Raw genomic sequence first — 6,000 nt, 5'->3', positions numbered from 1 at the left:
ACACTTTCTTCTAAGGAAACTTTTTTGGATCATTTTTAGTGAGTTATTCATAACAAGCAATATAAAATAAATTATTTAGGTTCTGCTTTGGGGGCAGGCTTTGGGAGTCTGGTGGAAACATTTGAAATATGGTGGTGGAAAGGTGTAATGGTAGTGGGATTGATGTTGGAATACTAAATGTAATAAGTTATTGTGAACAACTTTATAAAAATTATTTTTTAAGTGTTTAAGTCCTACTGTACTTAAATATGTCACTAGTATTTTTCTGGAGCATGTCATTTTAATATTATTTATTATTTTAATGTATTTCCTAAAATAGTCATCTTAAAGTTGTACCTAATAATTATTAAACTTGAAACTATTGATAATGTAGTCTTTCCACAGAGAGAAACTGGCAAGCTCAGAGCATATTTTCTTTTTAAATATATAGTTTTAGTTGTATTTTCCTCCGCCCCTTTCGGAGAGCCCGTCAGGCTACCGAGAGTATGGAGCCCGCATGGCAGAGCTACCCGTGCATATTGGATATGCCAAAAACAGTAACAATAAGTCTCTCAATGAGAGACGTTACTGGTGCCCACTTGAACAAATCGATGAGCAACGGGATGACAATGACAGTGACAGTTGTATTTCAGGCGACTTGGTTATAGTAGTGAGAACTTTTATGGTTTCATTGAACAAAGTTACTGCCCCTTCACCACCACCAAAATGCCCTGGGCCGTCCGCCATTGACCCTGTGCTGCTTCTAGCCTCTCTCTGCACCCTCTCTGCCCCCCACCCCACTACCTTCTGTATTTTAACACTTAAAATAATCCAGATCTAATATTGCCATAGGTTCAATGCTTTGGTCTCCACTTAAAAACATTTTTTCAACAATACAAAACTTATCGAATAAGCTGCTATTAAATGTGTGATTCTTTTGAACATTTTACCAAATCGAAGAACTTTGCTTTATTGTGTTCTGGAAAGAAAAGGAATTGTATCCAATTAAGAAGCAAGTTCTTCCGTCCCTGGCACCACAGATGGTCTCCCCAGCCCTGCCAGGAGGGACCCGAGTAACCCCTAAGCCCTGCTGGGTGTGGCCCAACAGCAAACGAGAAGAAAAAGAAGAACGAAAACAACTTCCATTGAAAGAGAATTCCCACAGTTGAGATATTCTAAACGGCAGATATAAAAATTTTAAGATTGAATCTTTTATACATTTGAGCCTCCTTAAATTTATTCAGTTCCTCCTTTTTTAGTAATTTAAATGTCTTTCCATCTGACCGTTTGGGTTTTAATCACTGCAACTAGCTAAAAGCACTGAAAACTCAGTCTCGGGAGGTGCTCTGTTTCTTCAATGTTTGGATGACAGAATGAAAATGATCCAAATCCCAGGTTTAAGATGCTACCAAGACAATTCAACGATAGGCACTACCTGTCCAGTCAGACACTTTTCTCTTATTTGTTGAAAATACTTATTTGTGATTTGTGTGTAGTATCAGGTGCTTCTGGCTCATTGGAGAGAGTCCAGGAACTCAGACTTCAAGGAACACCCCAAAGTCAGCTCTCAGAAGCCTGAGAGCAAGCCCCAGAACAGCCGGGTCTCTCCCCTCCCTGATGGAAGGGATGCGTCACTCTTCCTGGACCAGGACTTAGATCGAGGAAGTCACTGTGAGTAAAATGCTTCTACCCCCTCATCTTAATCCTCTCTAATTGAGCAGCATCATATTTTTTTCTTTTTGGGTCACACCCGGCGATGCACAGGGGTTACTCCTGGCTCTGCACTCAGGAATTACTCCTGGCGGTGCTCAGGGGACCATATGGGATGCTGGGGATTGAACCCCGGTTGGCTGCTTGCAAGGCAAATGCCCTACCCACTGTGCTATCGCTCCAGCCGCCCCACCCCCCCCCAAAGCAACATCATATTTGGGGAAGACAGAGTGACTTCCATCGACGAAATTTCTGGGCCAGGGCTGGGGCCCAGGGCAAGAATGTTGAAGAGACAGTTTTGAGAAGACAAAGAGGAGGAGGAGGAGGAGGGGCAGGAAAAAGAGAAAAAGAGGGAGAAGGAAGAGGAAGAGGAAAGATGAAGTGGGGGTGGGGGAGAAGGAGGAGGAGAAGGAGGGGGAGGAGGGGGAAGAGAGGAGGGGTGAAGAGGAGGGGAGGAGGAGGATTAGGAGGAAGAGGGCTGGGAGGAGGGAGGAGGGGGAGAGCAGCAGTCTTTCCATTTGAGTGGAAATATAAAATTGTTCACAACTGACTGAGAGAATCTGAATTCTCAAAAAATATCATTTAACTAAAATGTTTGAAAAGCAAATGTTTTCGGTGTGATTGCTTGTAACAAATATTTGACAAAGGTTTATTTGTGCCTACACTTGTTTGTCTTCCATTTAATATAACGCTTTAAGAGAGGCAGAAGGAGGTCCCTTAAGGGAGATGGTCTGACTCACCAGGTCTGACTCACGGAGCCAGCAGCTCCACGCAGGTGGACAGTGCAGACTCCGGCAGCAGAGAGCTGGCGCTTCCTCCCTGGGCCCGCGGCGGCAGCCGGGTACCGGGCAAGCTCCTTCTCGTCCCTGAACTCAGTCCCTTTCTCCCCCAACAGGAGCCCAGAGGCTGCAGTGGAAGCTGGATTGGAGGCGCCCTGCCTCGTGCAGTGGCCAGTTCTTAGACACCGCAACAGCGGCAGAGGGGGTGGAGGGAGTCCTCGCTGGAAAGGCCGTCCAGAATCAGTGACGGTGATGATCGTATGGAGAAGCACTCTGGAAAGCCGCTCGGCAGCCCTTCGACACTGCACGTGACGTGTGCCTACCTCATATGCATGCGTCCGTGTGCGTATACATGCCGAGATATTCTAACTCTCTCCTGTGCCCATCACGTAGCAGTTCTGCGATGCAGTCCCCACTGCAGCTCTGGGTGCTTCTGGATGCCCGTGTCGCTGGCCCAGGCGAGCCTCACGTCCACTCTGAGGCCTGGCGTGCATCTCCCGGTTCTCCCCGTGATAACCAGCTGGGTGACGCCTCTCTCACCAACTCCCCTCCGTAGTCTCCCTGACCTGGAGTCTTTTCACACGTAGCCGAGACTCGGGTGCCCGCTGAAATATCACTCCCCTTTCAAAGGCTCCTGGGCCCAGGCAGCTCAGAGAGAAGTTCTCTGCCTTCCAGGGAACCCAGCTAATGGTACACTCCCCTGGGTGGGGACAGGCAAGTCTTGCTGTTGGGGACAGCCTGGTGGGATAAACAAGTCTGCCCCATTTCTTGGTTTTATTTCTTGGTTTCCTAAAGAACAAAGATGGGCTGGTTGCCTTGTCAACTCTGGGTGTGATCCATGTGTCAAACTAAGGTTCCAAAGGTGATGAGTCACAGTTAGGGGGAGGGGGCGCTTTGTGGTCAGAAAGATCTGGAGTCCAACTCTGCTATTTACCAACTTGGATGCATCATCACCCAATTCCTTGGACCCCATATTTTCTCATGAAAGATATGCGCACAGTCCTAGGTCTGAGGCTATTGTGATAATAAGCAAATGGAGCCAAATCCATTCCTTATCTTCGACATCAATATCACTGTGTCACTGTATCACTGTCACCCTGTTGATCATCGATTTGCTCAAGTGGGCACCAGTAACGTTTCCATATGTCCTAGCCCTGAGATTTTAGCAGCCTCTCTTTACTTGTTCTTTCCAGCAGTGCCGCATTGAAGGCTCTTTCAGGGTCAGGGGAATGAGACCCATCATTGTTACTGTATTTGGCATATCGAATACACCACAGAGAGCTTTCCAGGCTCTGCTTTGCGGGCAGGATGCTCTTGGTACCTTGCCAGGTCCTCTGAGAGGAAGAACTAGGCAATAAGAGGTCGCTCAGGGGCTGGAGTGATAGCACAGCGGGCAGGGCATTTGCCTTGCATGCAGCCATCTGGGTTCAATTCCCAGCATCCCATATGGTCCCCCAAGCACTGCCAGGAGTAATATCTCAGTGCATGAGCCAGGAGTAACCCAAAAGGAAAAAAAAGAGGTCATGCAGCCGCAAAGTGGGGCGTGTTGAGTTTCCATCCCCGTCCCGAGCAGAGCCCTGGCAGCCAAAGACCTCGGGAACCCAGCCACACAACACCAATATAGGCCCATAAAAACATTCAACAGGTGTGTCTGATCCGTATAGAGGAGTTCTGACTGACAGGAAAAGGACTCCCAAGATAAGAATTTGAGAAGTCAATCATGTAGAGAAGAGATTCTTCCAGCAGGGCCTTGAGTATCCGTGGACCCAGCTAGAAGACGGTGATCTCGAATACAGGGAGGAGCTCCAGTCCTGGCCCCCATTTCCACTAGTTCAGACATGACCTCTAGCTCAAGGTCACAGGGTTAGTGGAGTTCAGGTTTGAATTCTGTGTCAAGATCCGGTTTATAAAATAAAATCATCGTGTCTTCCTCATATTTTATATGATCATTATGTGAGATCAGCTCTCTGGAACCAGGATAGTCAAGGGACCAAAGGCTTACGGCACTTACCTTGCACACAGCAAGCTCCCTTGGTGATCCTTGAGCACAGAGCCAGTAGTAAGCACTGAGCATCAGCACCTAGGGTGTAACCCCTGAGCACCCCCCACCCCCAAGAAACATAGATAGCATCTCTGTAACAGGGGTTTACTGATGAGCCATACTGGCAGGTGCTAGGAAAATACAACTTCTACCTTTCTTTCTGGGGCCTTTTCAATTCTCTCTGTTGCATCTTACCTCCCCATTCTCTAACCCAAAGCCCAGAAACTGAGGTTCTGGGGTAGAGCTTCTCTGGACACTTTCATGTAATAAAAGGACACTTAGGAAATGAAGAAGCCCAGATTTTTTTTTGTAATGGATCCCCGTGAGGTGCAGTTCAGACTTACAAACTTTCGTGGTTACGTTTCAGTCATACAATGCTCAGGACCCATCCCTCCACCAGAGCCCATTCTCTACCACCAATGATCCCAGTGTGCCTCCTCTCACCCCCACCTCATCCCCCCACCTCGCCCCACATCTTCGGCAGGGCATTCTCTTTTGCTCTCTTTCCTTTTGGGTGTTGTGGTTTGCAATAGAGGTATTGAGCGCCCATCATGTTCGGTCTATAATCTACTTTCAGCTTGCATCTCCTATCCTGAGCAGGCCCTCCAAGAACCCTTTACTTAGTGGTCCCTTCTCTAACTGAGCTGCCTTTTCCCCCAGCATGTGAGACCAGCTTCCAAGCCATGGGGCAATCCTCCTGGTGAGAAGCCCAGAGTTTTAATTCAGAGTTTCGGTGTACCTCTTGATGTCAAGATTCTACAGTTGGGATCTGCTGGCACTCATACACACACACACACACACACACACACACACACACAGAGGCAACAGAGGAGGCTTCTGCACTATTTAGCTTCCATGCTCTAGCACCCAAACTCAGTTCCTACTGAGGGGGCCAAGGGGAGGAAGTTGGGGGGACGGGGGCCCAGAAAGAGCTTTCTGGACAGGTGCCATGTAGTCAGGTATTTGGTGCAAGAGGGGCCAAATATAAACTTACAGGTTTCAGGGTTTCTGAGGCTTCCTTGGGGCCCCTATGCCCTCACTGGGTGTTTAATGTAGAGTTTGAGAATAATCCTGTTCCTACACGCCTCACTCCAGCCGTAGCCAGCAGCCCTTCCCCTCCTGTCCCAGCCCTCCCTCTTGGCTCTGCTGTGGGTCCCTCTCCCATCTCTCTCCTCCAGAGTCCCAGTTTTCTCAGTTCCTGTTGACACTTTGGGCTGGATGGTACTTCGCTCTGGGGTCCTGTCCTGTGCGTGGTAGAATGGGCAACAGCATTCCTGGTCTCTACCCACTACATTCCAGCTCATTCCCTTCCCTAAACAGTGACGGGGAAAAAAAATGTCCCGAAGAAGAATAGGACTGAATCTGGTTGAAAACCCCCGAATGAGATTATCCCAGAGAAATGTAGATCCAAAATGCCAGCCTTCTCCAAATTCTAGGAGGCACTTTTGTAGCAGCAGTGTAAAGAGGTACTAACCTCTCCCCTCTCCTAAA

The sequence above is a fragment of the Sorex araneus genome, chromosome 2 (assembly GCF_027595985.1).
Source record: "Sorex araneus isolate mSorAra2 chromosome 2, mSorAra2.pri, whole genome shotgun sequence".
In the NCBI taxonomy this organism is placed as follows: Eukaryota; Metazoa; Chordata; class Mammalia; order Eulipotyphla; family Soricidae; genus Sorex; species Sorex araneus.
Note: the sequence above shows the minus strand (reverse complement) of the source record.